Genomic DNA, 22995 nt, shown 5'->3' on the forward strand with positions numbered 1-22995 from the left:
AAGCAGCTGGCCAAATCCCACCAAAACCAAGATGGCAATGAAAATAACCTCTGGTCGTCCTCACTGTTTATTATATGCTAATTAGGGTATAATGTATTAGCATACTAAAGATATTCTCACCAGTGCCTGACAGTTTACAAATGCCGTGGCAACATCAGCAAATTACCCTATATGATCCAAAAAGGGAGGAACCCTCAGTTCTGGGAATTGCCCATCCCTTTCCCAGAAAACTCATTAATAATCCACCCCCTGTTTTGCATATATTCAAGAAGTAACTATAAGTATAAGCAGATAAGCAGCCCATGCCGCTGCTCTGCCTATGGAATAGCCATTCTTTATTCCTTTACTTTCTTAATACACTTGCTTTCACTTTACTCTATGAATTCACCTCAAATTCTTTCTTGTGTGAGATCTAAGAACCCTCAAGGTCACAGTGCAAAGCAGTACCTTTTCTATGCTCAGTCATGTTTAGACACAGAAATACTATTGTATTACAATTACCTACAATATTCTGTGTAGTAAAACATGTTGTACAGATTTGTAGCCTAGGACCAATGGGCTATAGCATATAGCCTAGGTGTGTAGTAGGCTATACCACCTAGATTTGTGTATTAATAAGTACACTCTATGATACTCACATGACAAAATTGCCTAATGATACATTTCACAAATGTATGCCTGTTAAGTGACCCATAACTGTATCTACAGTAGATTAAATCCTGAAAGAAAATCTAATATAATGAGAGATTATATACAAGTGACAGTTTCCAAATATCAAGCTAGTATCAACATCCTATTCATACGTACTTTGAAAGAAAAAAAATCTAAGTGAACTGTTTGATTAAAGCAGTCTATTCCAAATGGCTTTCATCAAATATTTCAAAATGGTACAGTACATATGCTTCCTATAGTATACTAATGTTCTGGCACCTACGAGTTATGTTAACATTTCTTCCATTCTAATATTACTACTATAATAGTAAGAAAAATAGAAAAAAAAATAATGATGACAGCAAACATGATGGACAAGAAGGAAGTGGATTAGTGGTATGCGGTGCAAGCTATCCTACTGTGTACAACTTTAGGAAGATGGATGAGGAAAACATGCAAGGTGGGGGGGGGAAAAAAAGAAACAAAGTAAACTAATAATATCAACTATCAGAGAGAAGGGGAAAAAGCATAGTAAGTTACCTAAAAACATAAAGGCAAAAGGAGAGCAAAAAATCTAGACAACTCCCTTTATCTTGATTACTCTGGAGCACAAAGGTAAGTAGATGTTCCCAAAAACACTGCCTCTTTCCAAAAAACTTCATAAAAAGCCACTTTTTTCATAGACATTAAATACATACTATTGTGCTGATAGGTGTCTATTTCAAATTCATTATAATTTAGTTTCTATTTATTTAATGACTGCCTAACAGCACATTAAAGCCCAATAAATTACTTAAATTCTGAACTAGAAGGGTGTCCAAATACTTTTTCTATCTCCAGATCTGGCAAATCTTATGAAAAACTTAGAACAGAGGTAGTGTTTTAGAGATATATATGTATATACCAATCATCCAACCCAGTGACAAGTTACCAATAAAATGCACAAAGAAAAACGTACTAAAGGTTTTCTTGATCTATTGTTTTATAAATACCTACTACTTATGTAATGAGTCCAGGCAAAACTAAATCATCAGCATTTTGCCCCGAGGAAACCAGAATACTAATATAAGTTCAATAAAAAAAAAAAAGAAATCATTACTACCAAAATTGCCAAGGTACAAAAGAAAGTTCATTTCCCATTATCTCTGAACCAACCACTGATAAAATTTATGGCTTATAGATCTTAATACCTATTATTGCTTCACTGTCAGTTATACGTCCTTTGTAGGGCTCAAAACACATTCACCAAATATTATTTATGGCCGGGTGCAGTGGCTCACACCTGCAATCCCAGCACTTTGGGAGGCCGAGGCGAGCAGATCACCTGAGGTTGGGAGTTCGAGACCAGCCTGACCAACATGGAGAAAGCCCATATCTACTAAAAAATGCAAAAATTAGCCGGGTATGGTGGTGCATGCCTGTAATCCCAGTTACTCGGGAGGCTGAAGCAGGAGAATCACTTGAACCCGGAAGCTAGAGGTTGTGGTGAGCTGAGATCACGCCATTGCACTCCAGCCTGGGCAACAAGAGCAAAACCCCATCTCAAAAAAAATAAATAAGTAAAAATAATAAAAAATATATACATTTACCTCTTGCCATACAAGACGCACTGTTCCAAATTCTGAACATACAGAAAATAAACATCACTGCTGTCCTCAAGGAACTTAGTGTACAGCCAAGAGAAAATGAAGTAAACTGATTAGTATAATATACAATGTAATGTCCCTTAAACAAAGGTATGTACATGATGTTACCTAAACCAGTACATAGGGATATTAAATCCAGACTTCTGAGGGTGGTAGAGTGAGAGTCAAAACATTTAGGCAGATTAGGCATTTAGGTTGATTCCATGTCTTTGCCATTATGAGCAGCGCTTCAAAGAACTTTTGCATGCATGTGTCTTTATGGTAGAGTGATTTATATTCCCCTGGGTATATACCCAGTAATGGGACTGCTGGGTCAAATGGTAATCCTGCTTTTAGTGCTTTGAGGAATCGCCATACTGCTTTCCACATGGCTGAACTAATTTACACTCCCACCAACAGTGTATAAGTGTTCCCTTTTCTCTGCAACCTCAGCACCTGTTATTTTTTGACCTTTTAATAAGAGCCATTCTGACTGGTGTGAGATGATTTTGATTTGCATTTCTCTAATGATCAGTGATATCAAGCTTTTTTTCACATGCTTGTGGGCCACAGGTATGTCTTCTTTTGAAAAGTGTCTGTTCATGTCTTTTGCTCACTTTTTAATGGGGTTGTTTTTCTCTTGTAAATTTATTTAAGTTCCTTATAGATGCTGGATATTAGACCTTTGTCAAGTGTATAGTTAGCAAATATTTTCTCCCATTCTACAGGTTGCCTGTTTACTTTGCTGACAGTTTCTTTTGCTGTGCAGAAGCTCTTAAGCGTAATTAGATCCCACTTGTCAATTTTTGCTTTTGCTGCGATTGCTTTTGATGTCTCTGTCATAAAATGTTTGCCCATTCTTATGTTCTGGATGGTATTACCTAGGTTGTCTGCCAGGGTTTATAGTTTTCGGTTTTACATTTAAGTCTTTAATTCACCTTGAGTTCATTTTTATATGTGGTGTAAGGGGTCCAGCTCCAATCTTCTGCATATGGCTAGCCAGTTATCCCAGCATCATTTAACTGCTTAGATTTATTTTAGGTTTGCTAGTACATGTGAAGGTTTGTTACATAGATAAACACATGTCATGGGGATTCGTTGTACATATTATTACATCACCCAGGTATTAAGTTCAGTACCCAATAGTTATCTTTTCTGCCTCTCTACCTCATATAACCCTCCCCGCTCAAGCAGACCTCAGTGTCTGTTGTTTCCTTCTTTGTGTTCACAAGTTCTTATCCTTTAACTCCATCATATAAGGGAGAACATGCAGTACCTGGTTTTCTGTTCCTGTTCCTTTAGTTTGCTAAAGAAGATAGCCTCCAGCTCCATCCATGTTCTCACAAAAGACATGATCTAGTTCTTTTTTATGGCTGTACAATACTCCATGGTGTATATGTACCACATTTTCCTTTTCTCAGTCTGTCATTGATGAGCATTTAGGTTGATTCCATATCTTTGCTATCGTGAACAGTCCAGCACAATTTATCGAATATAGTCTTTTTGCCATTGATTGTTTTTGTCAGCTTTGTCGAAGACCAGATGGTTGCAGGTATGCAGCCTTATTTCTGAGCTCTCTATTCTGTTCCATTGGTCTATGTGTCTGTTTTTCTACAGGTACCATACTGTTTTTGTTACTGTAACCCTGCAGCATAGTTTGAAGTCAAGTCAGGTAACGTGATGCCTCCAGCTTTGTTCTTTTTGCTTAGGATAGCTTTGGCTGCTGGCATCTTTTCTGGTTCCACATGTATTTTAAAATAGTTTTTTCTAGTTCTGTGAAGAATACTGATAGTAGTTTGATAGAAACGGCAATGAATCTGTAAATTGCTTTGGGCAGTACAGCCATTTCAATGATACTGATTCTTCCTATCCATGAACATGGGAGGTTTTTCCATTTGTTTGCATCTTCTCTGATTTCTTTGAGCAGTGTTTTATAATTCTGACTACATAGATCTTTCACCTCCCTAGTTAGCTATATTCCTAGGTATCTTTTCTCTTTTTGTGGCAATTGTGAATGACACTGCCTTCCTGATGTAGCTCTTGGCTTGGCTATTTTTGGTGTATAGGAATGCCAGTGATATTTGTACATTGATTTTGCATCCTTAAACTTGGCTGAAGTTGTTTATCAGCTGAAGAAGCTTTTGGGTCAAGGTTACAGGGTTTTCTAGATATAGAATCATGTTGACTGTTAACAAAGATAGTTTGACTTCCGCTCTTCCTATTTGGATTCCCTTTATTTCTTTCTCTTGCCTTCCTTCTCATTGCTCTGGCTAAGACTTCCAATACTATGTTGAAAAGGAGTGGTGAGAGAGGGCATCTTTGTCTTGTTCTGGTTTTCAAGAGGAATGCTTCCAGCTTTTGCCCATTCAATATAATGTTGACTGTGGGTTTGTCACAGATGGCTCTTATTATTTTCAGGAATATTCCTTCAATATCTAGTTTATTGAGAGTTTTTAACATGAATGGGGTGTCAAATCTTACCGAAAGCCTTTTCTGCAACTATTGAAATAATCATGTGGTTTTTGTCTTTAGTTCTGTTTATGTGATGAATCACATTTATTGATTTGCATATATTGAGTCAATCTTGCATCCTGGACTTGAAGCCTTCTCGATGGTGGTGAATTGGCTTTTTGATGTGCTGTTGGATTCAGTTTGTAAGTATATTGCACAGAATTTTTACATCAATGTTCATCAAGGATACTGGCCTGAAGTTTTCTTTTTTGTTGTGTCTCTACTAGGTTTTGCTTACAGGATGATGCTAGCATCGTAGAACGAGCTGGGGAGGCGTCCCTCCTCCTCAATTTTTTTGGAGTAGTTTCAGTAAGAATAATACCAACTCTTCTTTGTACATCTGGTAGAATTCAGCTGTGAATCCATCAGGTTCTGGGCTTTTTATCGTTGGTAGGCTATTTATTACTGACTGAATTTTGGAGCTTGTTATGGGTCTATTCAGGGAATCAATTTCTTCCTGGTTCAGTCTTGGGAGGGTGTATGTGTCCAGAAACTTATCCATCTCTTCTAGGTTTTCTAGTTTGTGTGCATAGAGGTATTCATAGTAATTTCTGGTGGTTATTTTTATCTCTGTGGGGTCAGTGGTAACATTCTTTTTCATCATTTCTAATTGTGTTTATTTGGATATTCTCTCTTTCCTTATTAGTCTAGCTAGTGACTTCTTTTATTAATTTTTTCAAAAAACCAACTCCTGGACTCATTCATCTTTTGAAGGGTTTTTGTGTCTCAATTTCCTTCAGTTTAGCTCTGATTTTGGTTATTTTTGTCTTCTGCTAGCTTTGGGGTTGATTTGTTCTTGCTTCTCTAATTTTTTCAATTGTAGTGTTAAGTTGTTAATTTGATATCTTTCTAACTTTTCAACGTGGGCATTTAGTGCTATGAATTTTCCTCTTGACACTGGCTTAGCTGCGTCCCAGAGATTCTTATATGTTGTACTTTTGTTCACATCAGTTTCAAAGAACTTACTGCTTTTCGCCTTAATTTCATTACCTACCCAGGAAGTCATTCAGTAGCATGCTGTTTAATTTCCATGTAATTGCATGGTTTTGAGAATTTTCTTAGTCTTGACTTCTATTTGTATTGCACTGTGGTCCAAGAGTGTGTTTGGTATGATTTTGGTTCATTTGCATTTGCTGAGGATTGTTTTATATCCAATTATGTGATTGCTTTTGGAGTACGTTCCATGTGGAGATGAGAAGAATGTACATTCTGTTGTTTTAAGGTGCAAAGTTCTATAGAGGCCTATCAGATCCATTTGGTCTAATGTTGAGTTCAGGTCCTGAGTATCTTTAATTTTCTGCCTTGACGACTTGTCTAATACTGTCAGTGGAGTGTTGAAGTCTCCCACTATCAATTGTGTGGGAGTTTACGTCTTTTTGTAGGTCTCTAAAAACTTGCTTGATAAATCTGGGTGCTCCTGTGTTGGGTGCATATATATTTAGGATAGTTAGGTTTTGCTCGATTGAACCCTTTACTAGTAATGCCCTTCTTTAATTTTTTTTTTTTTTAATCTTCGTTGTTTTGAAGTCTGTTTTGTCTGAAATTAGGATTCTAAGCCCTGGGCTTCTTGTTTTATTTATTTATTTATTTATTTATTTGGTTTTCTGTTTGTTTGGTAGATTCTCCTCCATCCCTTTATTTTGAGCCTATGGGTGTCATTACGTGTGAGGTGAGTCTCTTGAAGATAGCATACCACTGGGTCTTGCTTTTTTATCCAGTTTGTTGCTCTGTGCCTTTTAAGTGGGGCATTTAACCTGTTTAGATTGAAGGTTAGTATTAATATGTGTGGATCTGATCCTGTCATTTTGTTGTTAGCTGGTTATTATGTTGGCTTGTTTCTGTGGTTGTCTTATAGCGTCACTAGTCTGTGTGTTTAAGAGTGTTTTTGAATTAGCTGGTAGTGGTCTTTCCTTTCTATATTGAGTGAGTGCTCTTTTCAAGATCTCTCATAAGGCAGGCCTGATGGTTAACGAACACCCTCAACATTTGCTTGTCTGAAAAGGATCTTTTTTTTTTTTTTTGAGACAGAGTCTCACTCTTTCATTCAGGCTGGAATGCAGTGGCGTGAACTTGGCTCACTGCAACCTCCACTCCTGGGTTCAAGTGATTCTCCTGCCTCAGCCTCCTGAGTAGCTGGAACTACAGCTGCCTGCCACCACGGCCAGCTAATCTTTTTTTTTTTTTTTTTTGGTAATTTTAGTAGAGACAGGTTTCACCATATTGGCCAGGCTGGTCTTGAACTCCTGACCTTGTGATCCACCCACCTCAGCCTCCTAAAGTGCTGGGATTACAGGAGTGAGCCAGCTAGAAATGAAACTCTTTGTTGAAGAATTTTTTCTTTAAGAATGTTGTAGGCCCTCCTCAATCTCTTCTGGCTTGTAGGTTTCAGCTGAGAGATCTGCTGTTAGCCTGATGGGGTTGCCTTTGCAGGTGACCTACCTTTAACATTTTTTCTTTCGTTTCAATCTTGGAAAATCTGATGATTATGCATCTTGGGGATGATGTTCTTGTGTAGAGTCTTTCAGGAGTTCTCTGCATTTCCTGAATTTGACTGTTGGCCTCTCTAGCAAAGCTAGGGAAGTTTTCATGGATAATATCCTGAAATATGTTCTCTAAGTCATATGCTTTCTCTCCCTCCCTTTCAAAGATGCCAATGATTCATAGATTTAGTCTCTTTACATAATCCCATACTTCTCGGAGGTTTTGTTCATTTCTTTTTATTCTTTTTTATTTTTGTCTATCTTATTTCAGATAGCCAGTCTTCAAGATCTGAGATTCCTTCCTCAGTATGGTTTATTCTGTTGTCAATACTTGTGATTGCACTGTAAAATTCTTATATTGTGTTATTCAGCTCTGTCAAATTAATTAGGTTCTTTTTTATACCAGCAATTTTGTCCTTCAATTCCTGTATTGTTTTATTGTGATTCTTAGTTTCCTTGGATTGGATTTTTCTGTACACCTGAATCTCAATGATATTCATTCCTATCCATGTTCTGAATTCTACTTCTGTCATTTCAGACAGTTCAGCCTCATTTAGAATTCTTGTTGCAGAAGTGGCACAGTCACTTGCAGGACACTCTGGCCATTTGAGTTACTGGAGTTCTTGTGTTGGTTCTTTCTCATCTCTGCATATGGGTGTTCCTTTAACTGCAGTGTAGATTAAGTAGTCAATAGACTTCTCTTTTGGACATTTTCACAGGGTCAAGGCTTTGTGCAGGATCTTTATTTTATAGAAGCTGATTTATTGTCTTTGGTTTCAGAGAGGGTACGTCTGAGAGGTATTTTTGGTGTTGAAGTTCTGGGGTGTGATCCAGCAGGTGGCACTTAGGTGTACTGATCAGTTGGCAGACTCTTGCTCAGATGGGTGGCTCCACAATTTCCTCACAATTGCAGTCATGCTCCCTCTCAATGCTCTGAAAGCATAGGTTCCTCCTCCCTTGAGTGTTGGCTGTAGATTGCAGCTTTGTACTCCTGGGCTGCCCAATGCAGTTCTAGGGTGACCTCAGTGTTTATGTTCCTTCCTCAACAAATTCCCTGAGTGGGGGAGGTTCCCCTCCCTCTGTGTCGCTTCTGGGTGGGCCTTCATCCTGTCTTGCTTTTCTCCATTCTCCATGGGTAGAGTTTTTTCCTTGATTAGTCTTGATGCATGTACTTGAATGATTCAACTATTTACTCACCCCTTCCATTCCTCCCTGTGAGAGCCACACATATTAGCTGCTTCTAGTCAGCCATCTTGGTGACCACCCCCAACAATGTGTTTTACAATTAAGAAATATACTTCTAAATAATCTATGGATTGAAGAAGTAATCACAGTGGCAATCAACAAAATCAAAATTTTAGTGAAATGATAATGAAATACTGTAAGAACTGAGGTAAGCAAAGAAAATGCATAGCTATAAAAGACAGGAAAATCAAACAGCTAATCATCCATTTCAAAAAATCTGAAACAGCAGTGGAGAAGTTCAGGACTGCCACCCCAAAATACACTGCTATGGAACATTGATTATTTTGAGCTAAAGGTACTCTGACCTTCCTTTTTCTTCCTGAAAGCAGGAGATGAAACTCTCATGTGAAAAGCGCCCTCCCTGTGCCAGAGGAAAGAAAGACATTTTTAACACCAGTGATGAAAAATCAAGACCAAGAGAAATCTGTATACATAAACCTTAATAAACTAACCTTACCTTCCTAGCTTCTTCTCCACAATTAACTGTTCTAGTCGAAATTCCATATTCTTGTTACATTTTCACAATCTAATGCTCTTTGTCCTTCCTAGTATTATAAATATTCAGCTCTAACTGCTTTTTTGTGTCTTTGTTTTTCTGGCATAGGACAGACGTTATAACCAGAGAAAAGCATATGACCCTAGGAGGGTGGTGGAAAACTTTGCTTCCCTAAAGCAGCAAACCCCAAAAAAGTAAAAGAAAGGAAACAAAGAGTAGTAATAAATGTCAAAGAACACTAAAACACAAAAGAGAAAATGCCAAAAGTTAGTTCTTTGAAAAGAATGCAATTAATGAATACCAAGTGAGATTTAACAAAGAAAAAAACAGATAGCATAAATAACCAATAATATAGTTGATGAAGAAAACATAACAAATCCTCTGACCATTAAAAATATCCTAAAAGCGAATTACAAACAACTCAATACCAATAAACTTGAACATTTACTAGAAAAGTTTTAGTAAAATCCAACTTACTGAGAAATCCTAGAAAAATCCAACTTATGGAAACTTCCACAAGAAACAAAATCAGAATAGTCCTACTGGATACATAATTTAAAACCTTCCAAAGAATAAAATTACTGTCCTAGATTATTATACCTTATTAGTGAATTTTACCCAACAGTGGGTGCAGGGGGGTGGGAGACACATAGAAATTTTTTTTTTTTTTTTTTTTTTTTTTTTTTTTTTTTTTGAGACAGAGCCTTGCTCTGTTTCCCAGGCTGGAGTGCAGTGGTGCGATTTCGGGTCACTGCAAGTTCCGTCTCCCGGGTTCACGCCATCCTCCTGCCTCAGCCTCCCGAGTAGCTGGGACTACAGGTGCCTGCCACCACGCCTGGGTAATTTTTTGTATTTTTAGTAGAGACGGGGTTTCACCATGTTAATCAGATGGTCTCCATCTCCTGACCTCATCATGATCCACCTGCCTCAGCCTCCCAAAGTGCTGGGATTACAAGCGTAAGTGAGCCACCGCGCCCAGTCCAGAAATTTGTTTAACTCTTATTTTAAGTTCAGGGGTACATGTGCAGGTTAGTTATACAGGAAAACTCATGTCACAAAGGTTTGTTGTATAGATTATTTTGTCACTCTAGTATTAAGTCTAGTACCCATTACTTATTACTCCTGATCCTCTTCTTCCTCATACCCTCCACCCTCTGGTAGGCCCCAGTGTCTGTTGTTCCCCTCTATGTGTCCATGGACACATAGAAATCTTACACAGATTTTTCTAGGAAAGTGAAAAGTACAGAACATTAACCGAGTAGTATATAACTGTGATATAAAACTAGACAAGGACATTTGAAGACAGAGAAATTATAATTCATTGCTGAAAGTCAAAATCCTAAACAGAATAGATGAAGACCAAATCTGGTGACATATAAAACAGAGCATCATCATATCAGGTTTGGTTTATCCATTCAAAAATATATATATTAATTGATATAACTGAGTACATTTAATAAAGAAGTTTATATGTTCATTGTAATAGACAACAAAAAAACATTTCATACAACTTATACCCACTTATGATAAAAACTCTTAGCAAACTGAATAGAAGGAAATCTCTCTAATCAAAACCTACAGAACACATCACTCAGTGGTGAAATGTTCAAAGTTTTCTCTTTGTGACAAGGTATCCTATTAATATTTCCATTCAACCTCATACAAGAGATCTTAGCCAGTGTGATACAGTAAGAAAAAATAAAAACTATAAGGATTAAAAATGGGGGTGGGAAGCTATCTATATCTACAGATAATGTAATTTTACATAAAATATCCAAAAGGATATGCAGATTATTAGAATTAATAAGTGTGAATAGCAAGATTACTGCATATAAAGGTCAATATACAAAAATCAACCGCATGCATATGCAATGGCTCATGTAATCCCAGCACTTAGGGAAGCAGAGGCAGCAGGACCACTTGAGCCCAGGAGTTTGAGACCAGCCTGGGCAACACAGTGAGAAATCCTTCTCCACAAAAAGAAAAAAAAAAAAAAAATCAACAACACTCCTATGTATCAGTGACTGTCAGAAAATGATTTTTAAAAGATAAATTTGTAATTACACAAAAAAGTACCAAATACTTAGATATAAATCTAATAGAAATGTGAAAAACTTCTGCAAGACAAAAAGCTATAAAATATTAATTAAAAAATTAAAGTTCTAAATAAATAGAGCAATATACTATGGTCTAGAATGAATTTTTTATGTCTATTTTTCTCAAATTAATTTATATATTCAGCAAAGTTAAAATCAAAATCTCAACAGACATTTTGGTAACTAGACACATTGATTTTATAATTAAGACATAAATATAAATGTCCAGAGTATCTCTCAATAGATTTTGAAAAAGAAGCATAACATAGGAGGACTTGGTATAAAGCTACAGTAATGAAGACAGTATGATACAGACTAAATATATTCAAATATCAAAAGAACAAAGAGTCTAGAAACAAACCTACAATATGTATGAACACTTGAATTTATGAAGTAGTTAGCATAGATAATGGAAGAAAATAATGCTTTCAATAAACTAAGTCAATTAAGTATCCATATAAAAGGAAAAAAAAACAAAGTTCTACCTCACAGTATACACAGAAACCAAGTCCAGTTGGATTACATATCTAAACGTGAAAGGCAAAACACAACTTTAAAAGGATATAGGAGAATATCCAAATGACCCTGGAGTATGAAACGATTTCTTAAACAGAAAGCACTAACCGTTAAGAACAAAAACTGATAAGGAGATTGACTAATTAAAAGGGACTTCCATTTATCAAAAGACATCATAAAGCCAGTGAAAAAGCAAAAAGCAGTGTGGAAGAGAGTGGCCACAGTTATAACAGAAACAACCAGATTATTTAAAATTCTTATATATCAGTAAGACATATGGTTTGGTTTTGGTTCTGATTTTGACTTGGCTTAAATTGCTTGACGAACAGGTGAGCCTTTAACAACACTTTGGTTTTAGTTTTTATTTTGATTTAGTGTGAATTAGATGAGTGAGTGACCTTTTACCCTTTCCTTCTTGTAGTGTGAATGTTGTTTTGTCTCAAGAGAAAAATAGGTCAGACACAAAGTAAGCCCAGTCCGCTAGGAACTGTGTTAAAAAATTTCAAAAAGAAAAAAGGAAAGTCATCAAATTATCAAAACTTACTTTATTAAAGTGCATGTTACAGAACCTTAAGAAATGTTTTGCAGGAAATTATAGAGTTACGTTAATCCCTTAGAGGTGAAGATCTCTGTGTGAATTAGAACTGCCCTCTTTTGGTGTAGGATGGCCCACCGAAGGAACTATAGACAAGGAACAACTGGCCATGTATTTAAGGTGGTGACAGAGGTCGGAGGACAGCCAGCGTACCTAGATTAAATTCCTTTATATTGATTCATGGTTAAATATAGACAAAACCAGCATAAATTTAGCCCTGTTTAACAGCTTATTGCAAAAAAGCCAAAAGTAAAAGTAAGAGCAGCTTCACCAGCAGACACAGAGTTTAAAAAGGGAGTCCCAGAAACAGCAAGAGAAGCCAGTTTTGCAGGAGCCGCCAGAGATAATAGAAATTCTTTCTCCATATGTCCCAGTCTACCCCGCTTTACCGAGGCCAACACCCCCTCAGAAACGAGATTCAGGAGCTAACACACCCCAGGTCTCACCTCGAAGGGGAGGATCAGAGCCTCCAGAGGCCAAGGAAGAAAGTCAACATAGTCAAGTGCGCCGTCTCAGATCTGGTCTTGCTGGAGCTATGCAAATGCCTCTTAGGGAGACGCGAGGACTATATACTGATTCTCAGTAGCCTCAGGGTTAAATGGGGTGTAAAGCCAGAATGCTTTATAGAGTCTCTTATAAAACTGACTTAGGCTTTTGTCAGCTCCTTGAAGCATTCCTGGAATCTTTTTTTATATTACTTGCTTTTTTCTACCAACTCTTAGCCTCTGCAGAAGTGCTTCTCAGGCTGTGCAGCAATGGCCACGATCAAAGCTGGAGATCTTCGCAGGAAGGAGGAGGAGGAGTTGCTGAAACAGCTGGACGACCTGAAGGTGGAACTGTCCCAGCTACGCGTCGCCAAAGTTACAGGCGGTGCGGCCTCCAAGCTCTCTAAGATAGGAGTCATCCGCAAATCCATCCCCCATGTTCTCACAGTTATTAACCAGACTCAGAAAGAAAACCTCAGGAAATTCTACAAGGGCAAGAAGTACAAGCCCCTGGACCTGCGGCCTAAGAAGACACACGCCATGCGCCACTGGCTCAACAAGCATGAGGAGAACCTGAAGGCCAAGAAGCAGCAGCAGAAGGAGCGGCTGTACCCGCTGCGGTAGTACGCAGTCAAGGCCTGAGTGGCCCATTGTCAATAAAGCACAGCTGGCTGAGGAAAAAAAAAAAAAAGTGCTTCTCGGTACCTCTGCAAACGCTGAAGCTGAGTTGCATTCTCTGGGTGTTGTTTTCCCCTTTTTCCTAGAGTTTAACAGGCTCTTTTCTTTATATAATTTTCCATGCGTAGACTAGTCAGCTGCCAGTGTAACTAGAGCAGGGCTTGTTGTCTCCTCAAGCTTCAGCCGTGCGTAGACTGTTCAGCCTCTGGAGTGACCAGAACAGGGCTGTTGTCCTCACCCAATAGAAAAAGTGAGGAAAAGACTTGAACAGGCTTTTCATAAAAGAGGATACTCACGTGGCCAATAAGCACATAAAACAGCGCTCTGAAACCATAGAGGTGCTAGTACAAACCCACGAAAATGACTGAAATTAACAAGACTTACAATACCAAGGTTAGTAAACATAGAAGAAGAATAAAAACTCACACAGTGATGTCTGGGAGTAGCAAGTTAGTACAATCACTTTGGGAAAACAATTTGGCCCACCAGGTCCTACCTCCAACATTGGAGATCACAATGTGGAGGGCACAAACATCTAAACCATATCATTCTGCTGGTGCCACAAATCTCATGTCCTACTCACACTGCAAAATACAATCATCCCTTCCCAATAGTCTCCCAAAGTCTTAAGTCATGTCAACATCAACTCAATCAAAAGTCCAAAGTCTCATCCAAGACTCAAGTCAAATTCCTTCCACCTATGAGCCTGTAAAACCAAAACAAGTAACCTGATACATCAAAACAAGATACATTGGTGGTTCAGGTATTAATCGGCCAAAAGAAAGAGGCAACAGGCCACAAGCAAGTCCAAACCCCAGCAGGGCAGACGTTAAACCTTAAACTCCAATATAATCCTTGACTTCATGTCAGGCAACCTTGTGTGAGGGGTGGGCTCCCAAGGCCTTGGGCAGCTCCACCCCTGTGGCTTTGCAGGGTACAGCTCCGATGGCTGCTCTCACATGTTGGACCTGAGTGCCGGACCTGAGTGCCTGCAGTTTTTCTAGGCTCAGGGTACAAGTTAACAGTAGATCTACCATTCTGGGGTCTGGAGGGTGGTGGCCCACTTTCCATAGTTCCACTAGGCAGTGCCCTAGAGGGAACTCTGTGTGGGAACTCCAACCCCACATTTCCCCTCCACACTGCCCTAACAGAGGTTCTCTATGAGGGCTCCACCCCTGAGGCAGGCTTAGCCTGGGCACCCAGGCTTTCTCATACATCCTCTGAAATCTAGGGGGAAGCTGCCAAGCATCCTTCGTACTAGACCTCTTAACACCACGTGGAAGCCACTAAAGCTTATGTCTTGCACCCTCCAGAGAAGCAGCCCAAGCTGTACCTGGGCCCCTTTGAGCCAAGACTGGGGCTGGAGCTGGAGCAGCTAGGATGTGGGAGGAGTGTCCTGATGCTGAGCAGGACAGTGGCACCCTGGGCCAGGTCCCTGAAATCATTCTTCCCTTCTAGGCCTCTGGGCCTGTGATGGGAGAGGCTGCTTCTAAGATCTCTGGAAAAGGCTTTCAAGGTCTTTTTCCCATTGTCTTAGATGTTAGCACTTGGTTCCCTTTTGGTCATGCTAATCACTCTAGCAGGTGATTGCTCCACTGGCTGCTTGGATTCTTTCTCTATCACAGGGCCAAACTCCAAATTTTCCAAATTTTTATGCTCTGCTACCCTTTTAAATAAGTTCCATCTTTAAGTCATTTCTTTGTTTCTGTACTTGATCACAGGCTGTTAGAAGCAGCCAAGCCATGCCTTGAATGCTGAGAAATATTTTCCACCAGATACCCTAAGTCATCACTCTTAAGTTCGACCTTCCACAGAACCCTAGGATTTGGCCACAATGCAGTCAAGCTCTTTGCTAGGGTGCAGAAGGGTGACCTTTACTCCAGTTCCCATCAAGTTCCTCATTTCCATCTGAGAACTCATCAGGCTAGTCTTCACTGTCCATATTTCCATCAGTATTTGGGTCACAACCGTTTATCCAGTCTCTAAGAAATTCCAAACTTTCCGTCGTCGTCTTGTCTTCTTCTGAGCCCACCAAACACTTCCAATCACAGCCCGTTATCCAGTTCCGAAGCTACTTCCACATCTTCAGGTATCTTTACAGCAACGCCCCACTCCTCAGTACCAATTTTTTGTATTAGACTGTTCTTGCAGTGCTATAAATACATATCTGAATCTGGGTAATTTATAAAGAAAATATGTTTATTTTGGCTCATGGTTCCGCAGGCTGTACAGGAAGAATGGTGACCACATCTGCTTTTGGTGAGGGCCTCAGGAAGGTTACATCATGGGGAAGGCGAAGCGGAGCAGCATATCACATGGTGAGTAAGGGAACGGGGTTAGAGGGAATGTCTCAGACTCTTTTAAACAACCAAATCTGCATGAACTGAGCAAGAACTCACTCATCACCAAGGAGATGGTGCTAAGCCATTCATGAGGAATCTGCCCCCGAGATCCAATCACTTTCTACCAGACTCCACTTCCAACATTGGGAATCACATTTCAACATGAGATTTGGAGGGTACAAACATCCAAACCATATCAGCACAGAAGGAGCTTATTTAGTAAAACCACCAGAAACAAGAACAGCAGTTTCCCCTCTCACCTACCTCCCACAAACCGTCCTATAAAATATCTCAGAGACCAGAGATTATAACAACTTTGAATAAAAGGCTACAAGACCCAAAATAATGGTAACTTAATTGTTTTGAAAGCTTTGTTATAAATTTGCATAAATACTCTAAATGCCTTTAAGTGAATGAATGAACCTAAAAATGTATATTGATATCACACTAGTTATTTAAAAAAAAAAAAAAAGAAACAAGAGAATATGGATTCCATTTCTTATCTAGTGCAGTTCTTTCTCCCTTTGCACGCAAAGTACTTCTAGTACAGAACTGGTCACACTGTATTTCTAAATATTTATCTATCTGCCTCCCCCTATTAGATCCAAGGCTACATGATGAAAATCAATTTACACAAATTAATGTGAGCCTGGTATGTGTCAAGCACTACATTACTTTATGGAGAATCAAAGTGTACAACACACACATGATTTATGACCTCCATGGACCTTACATAAGGTTACAGGATGCTTCTCATAGGAAGTGATGTTTAAGTTGAGACCTAAAGGTTAACTGGCAGTTAGCTAAACAAAGTATGGCAAGAAACACATCCCAAGCAGAGAATACAAGTAAGTCATAAGGTGGGAGGTCGCTCCTATATTCTTTATTTCCACTAGCACTACACATTGCATAGTAAATATATTCCATTAGTGATAATGAGATGATGGGGAAAAGTGTGACAAGATGGAGGAATGAAAGAAAAAAAAAATTAAGTCAATATAGGAGCAGGCCTATTATATCCAAGGTTCTGTGTTTTAGATTGACAATTCACACTTAAATATGCTATTTAATTAGGCCTTTATAAAAATGAAAAATAACCACCAATCAAGGGTCCACCCAGTAGCTGCTTCCCATGACACTCTAAAGTGTTGTGGAAGAGAAGCAATTTCAGCAGGTAAAATTTTGACATTCCTCTGCTCTACAAGAAAGTGCTCAAAAGAATAATGTATCAGATAGAAAGAGCAAAGTATTTATTTCCATCACCTTACTTATCCAGCCATTTTCTTCCTAAAAGCACTTCTTGTATTTTAAGAATCCAACAGCAGGGTCCAAATCTTTCTTACACCCACTAACTCATCACTCAGCATAGTGTGAATAATAATACTCTCAACTGTTCAAAACACATACCTTGGGTTTTGACAACAGTCAAAACTCAATTCCTAATTATACAAACATATTGTGACTATAAAGGGACGTAAATAACAAGACTAATGTTTCTCTCTACCAAAATAAGTGTATTAAAAAGTGATGTATGCTCTGTGGAGAAACTGGAACTTGTGTGCCCTGCAGGTGGGAATGTAAAATGGTACAGCCACGTGGAAAACAGTATGACGGTTCCTCAAAAGATTAAAGAACAGAATTACTAGATGATCCAGCAATTCCACTTCTAGGTAAGCAAACAAAAGAACTGAAAGTAGAGTCTTGAAGAGATATCTGTACACCCATGTTCACAGCAGAATTATTCATAGTAACTAAAATGTGGAAGCAACCCATAAACAAGTGAATGTATAAGCAAAATGTGGTATATACATACAATGGAATATTGTTCAGCCTTTAAAAGGAAGGAAATTCTGACATATGCTACACCATCAATGGACATTGAGGACATTATGCTAAATAAAATAAGCCAGTCACAAAAAGGCAAATACTCTATGATTCCACTTTTATGATAGCCAAAATTGTAGAGACAGAAAGTAGAATGATGATCGCCAGGGGACAGGAAGAGGGGAGAATGGAGAGTTATTGTTTAATGGACATATAGTTTCAATTCTGCAAGATAAAGAGTTCTGGAAATGGATGATACTGATGTTTGTACAATATAAATATACATAATACCAATGAACTTTACATTGAAGAATGGTTAAGATGATTTAAGATGATTTATTTTACCATAATAAAATAATTGGGAAAAAAAGTAAAATTTTTCTGTCTAGAAATACACAATTAGAGATCAGATTGAGGACATATCAACTTGCCTCAAACACAACAAATTGGTCTGGTGCCATTTAGAATGAAATCAATTATAACGCTGTGATCCCCTTCCATGATGTGCTGGTTATTCACATTGAGTCACTTAAAATTAATGATCTCATCTCATTTGTGAATAAATGAACCTGTCTTTCCTTCTAATAAGTTAATCTTTGAAGTAAACTAGACTACAAGAACAACTCATGAATTAACTAGTTCTAGAACTCAAAGTTTTAAAAGAGAAAAAAGGTGCTTCAATAAAATCCAAAAAATGAAAAAACAAACAGTCATATGGTACTATGGTTTAGATATGGTTTGTCTGTCCCTACCAAATCTCATTTTGAAATTTGATCCCTAGTGGGGTGGTATTGACAGGTGGCCCCAGTGGGAGGCCTTAGGATCATGGGGACAGATTCCTCATGAATATCTTGGTGCCATTCTCTCAGTAGTGAGTTCTCACTCTGGGAAGATGGAATGAGTTCTCAAGGGAATAAGTCAGTTCCCAGTAAAGTGTGTTGCTATAAAGCCAGGACACCCTTTAGGTTTGGTATCTCTTCACATGTGCCTGCTTTCCCTTTGACCTTCTCTGTCATTTCTGATGTGGCACCAAAGCTCTCACCAGAAGCTGAGCAGATGTCAATGCCATGCTTCTTGTACAGCCTGAAGAATAATGAGCTAAACAAACCAAATCTTTTCTCTATAAATCACCAAGCCTCAAGTATTCTTTTATAGCAACACAAAATGAACTAAGACATATAACAGATAGACAAGGTCCTAAGCCAATAGTATTTAAAGTACTAAAATATAGCAAATTCCTATCTTTATTTATTTATTTAGAGGTAAGATGTCACTGCCACCCAGATTGGAGTGCAACGGCATGATCTCAGCTCACCGTGAATGAGCTCAAGTGATCCTCCTACCTCAGCCTCCCAAGTAGCTGCGACTACAAGTGCATACCACCACGCCTGACTAATTTTTGTATTTTTTGTAGGGACGGGGTCTTGCCCTGTTTCCCCGACTAGTCTTTAACTCCTGGGATAAAGTGATCTGTCCGCCTCAGCTTCCCAAAGTGATAGGATTACAGACATGAGCCACCATGCCCAGCCTGGTTCCTATCTAGAATTTCCAGGAAGAAATTGTTATTTCTACCGTGTTCACCGGTATTATCTGCTCAAAAATTAACCATAAACTTATTTTTATATTTTTTAGAGGAAAACAAAATTTAAAGGGCAGTAGGGAAGGAGAGTTTACTGTTTTGTTCTTTCCACATTTCTAAAGTATTCCTCTTCCCTGAAACCAAGGCTAATGGAAGAATAGGGTGGAGTTCACAGAGAACGTAGCAGCTATCCATAGAGTCAAAGGGAAAATTTAGGGCCCTTAAACAACAGGTATTTTATAAAAAGCCAATTCCTCACTGCTATGAACTTGAATATTTATGTCATCTCCAGTATTTGTGTCTTCTCCAAGATTCACATGTTGAAATCCTAATCAATCCCCAATGTGATGACATGTGGAGATAGGGCCTTGGGGAGGTAATCATGTCATGAGGGTGGAGCGCTCATGCTGGGATTAGTGCCCTTATAAGAAGAGATACAAAAGAGCTTGTTTCCCCTCTCGGTTTCCACCATGTGAGGACTCAGCAAGATGATAACTGTCTGCAAGCCAGGAAGAGGGCCCTCACTGGAACCTGACCATGCTGGCACCCTGCTCTCAGACTTTCCAACCCCCAGAAACGTAGAAAATAAATGTGTTGTTTAAGCCATCTAGTCTATAGTATTTTGTTACAGCAGCCCAAGCAGACTTAGACATCCATGTACTCACTTCCAAGAAAAAGAAAACTTAAATAGCATTAAAGGCCAATATAACTCTTCATTTAACTCAAAAAAACAAAGAAATCATGAATATGACAAATCTCAATGGCAAAGCATAACTTCACTTTAAAAGACTACCATGACTATAAAACAATATGGAAAACAGATTATACGTTAACTCTTTTAGAAAATGAAATACAGTATATAAGTACTATGAATTAGAATCATTTAAAGTACATACATAAACAACGAAGAATGGAGGAAAGAGAAAAAATGGCACTAAGGTGAATAAATCCTTTAATATGTTGTTAACAGACTGTTCTCATAATAAACAAAATTGGAGATAAACAAGATATAGGAATAAAAATGTCCACAGGCACCAAACTATAATCCTAAATTAAAAACTGTCTATGAAAGCAATATAATAGCAGGCACAAAAATTTCATAGAAAAACTATGTACAAATTTAAGTCTTCAGAAGATTATAAGTTATTTGTTAGGAGGTGATAATTTCAACTCTGCTGGCCTTTTAGCATCCTGTAACTACCGAGAGTACAACTAAAATTTTAACTAGGAAAACCAAATAAGAGTAGTAAGAGCAATTAAATCTTTTTTAAAATGGCCAGGCCTTTCCCAAATGCTTTCCATACACCATCACTGATCTTCACACAAATCCTGAAAAATGGGTATAATAATTGCAAAGTGCTGCTTTTGTTTTGAAAACACAGAAAGGACAACCAGGTATTATACACTTCCTGATACAAAGTATATACCACTGTGAATTTTTTTTTGGCAAAAAGAAAAAAGAAAAGAAAATCAAACAATTCATATCAAGACTAGAGAAGTAATTACTTTTCTTTTTCTTTTTTTTTTTTCTTTTTTTTTGAGACAGAGTCTTGCTTTGTTGCCCAGGCTGGAGTGTAGTGGCACAATCCTGGCTCACTGCAATCTCCGCTTCCCAGGTTCAAGTGATTCTCCTGCCTCAGCCTCCCAAGTAGCTGGGATTACAGGTGCACACTACCACGCCCAGCTAATTTTTTTATTTTCAGTAGAGACGTGGTTTCATCATGTTGGCCAGACTGGTCTCGAACTCCTGACTTTAGGTGATCTGCCTGCCTTGGCCTCCCAAAGTGCTGGGATTACAAGCGTGAGCCACTGCGCCCAGCCATAATGACAATTTTAAAAAACACATGGTGATTAATTTGCAAACTCCAGGCTGTGGTAAACTACAAAACAACTAGGCTTCTTTAACAAATAAACACAAAGCGGGGTAAAAACCAGGGAAACCTATGGCTTAAAAGATACTTGAGAGGCATACTAACCACTGAGGTGTATAGACCTTGTTTGAATCCTGATACAAATAAATTTTAAAAAATTTCTCAATCAGAATTATTTGAACATATGCTAGATATTTTATGTCATTAAGAAATTTTCCTGATATTTTAGAGGATAATATTTATACAGAGTTTATATATGAAAAAGAGTAAACAGAAAAATATACACATAAAGTAACACAATCTCTGAAAGTCCTTTTAAAAAAGTGAGGAAAAGGAGTATGCGATATTTTTACCAGATATTTATTTGACATGACCATTACTTATGTAATAAGTCAAAGAATGTTCAAAACTAAATGTGAGATTAATTACTGGTGTGTGACACAGAATATATGTAATTTGGGGTAAGAGTAATATTCATTATGCATAAATGGTAACACTGTAGATAGACATGCTCCAAACAACTGATAATTGATTTATCTGAACTTTAAAACGTCTACTCTCAAATTGGGGGAAAAAAACTTATGACCACAACAAAATTAACTGCAGATCAAATATTACAAATTTTAACTTCAAATTATTGGAGAGAGGAACTGAAAATTGAATATTTATCTCATACATGAAGAAATAACTTATCTTTGAGGGAGCATAAAAATGTCCCCAAATGTAATAACATTTTAAACATTTACAAAAATAAAAACAAAAGGAAAACTACAAAGGTAAAAACTGTAATGTACAAAGAATCCACTCAATTATGTAAGATATTAAGACTTCATTTATTTCACTGAACTAATATTTTTGAATACCTACTGTGTGCCAACCATTGTTCTAGGTGCTTATCCTTGAAGGGAGAGTTACTACAAAGGAGCACAGGAAAGTCTACTGGGGTGCTGGAAATAGTCTACATCTTCACTTGTGGTTACTTGGATATACACATAGGTAAGAGTTGTGGACTTCAGTGTAAGTTGTACATGAAAAGTTCATTTGTGTTGCTTTCCATTTCTGCTAACTGTTCTTATACACACTACTTCAATTTTAATTCACAGAACCTTGAAACAAATTTCTACATAGAGTACTACATTTATTATGACAGATGTTTTAAACAATCCAGGAGGAGAAAACAGATGTATACATTTAAAAAATGTTTCCATTAATAGAAAATAATTGTATCAGTAGGTTCTATTTATTGATATATAGCACAAAAGTATTAATTGAACGCTTTTCAAATGTTTATTTCTCCATCAGCCACATACTTTATGCCGCCAGTTATGAATTTAATGATTTTCTCCCATATCAACATTTCTCAGTAGTCAGTGTACCAAATTCATAACTTTTGCTATGCACTACTAGCACAGTTACTTAATTTTTTTTACTGGCCTTTAACTTTGATTAGCCTCAACTAATAAAATCCATTAATTACTGGCTTAAGCCAAAAGTTGCATATTTTCTAATATATGATATATAACTGTAAAAATTACAAATGTACATCAATGTACTAAAGTCATTTCATACAACCACACTGCCTTATCCTCATGAAATATACATTCTCAAGTCATTCACTTTTCCGGTGCTGATGTAGCATGAGGAGATACACAAATATTATAGTTGCTATCAGTAAATCTCTTTTTTTTTTTTTTTTTTTTTTTTTTTTTGAGACAGGGTCTCCCTCTGTCACCCAGGCTAGTGCAGTGGCACAATCTCGGCTCACTGCAACCTCTGCCTCCCGGGTTCCAGCAATTCTCCTGCCTCAGCCTCCCAAGTAGCTGGAATTACAGGCATGCACCACCATGCCCAGCTAATTTTTGTATTTTTGTAGAGACACGGTTTCACCATGTTGGCCAGGCTGGTCTCGAACTCCTGACCTCAGGTGATCCACTCTCTTGGCCTCCCAAAAGGCTGGGATTACAGGTGCGAGCCACCACACCCGGCCAGTAAATCTCATTT

General features: G+C 38.0%; 1 protein-coding gene and 1 pseudogene across 21 annotated transcripts in view; one reads left to right on the plus strand and one right to left on the minus strand.

Moving 5' to 3' along the window:
• OSBPL8 (oxysterol binding protein like 8) overlaps nucleotides 1–22995 on the minus strand; it is a 220619-nt gene that overhangs the window by 163459 nt on the left and 34165 nt on the right.
• Nucleotides 9821–16560, plus strand: LOC144332963 (large ribosomal subunit protein uL29 pseudogene; annotated as a pseudogene). Its single transcript, XR_013401240.1, has one exon. The product of XR_013401240.1 is annotated as a large ribosomal subunit protein uL29 pseudogene (transcript).

Source organism: Macaca mulatta, chromosome 11 (genome assembly GCF_049350105.2).
Source record: "Macaca mulatta isolate MMU2019108-1 chromosome 11, T2T-MMU8v2.0, whole genome shotgun sequence".
Classification (NCBI taxonomy): Eukaryota; Metazoa; Chordata; class Mammalia; order Primates; family Cercopithecidae; genus Macaca; species Macaca mulatta.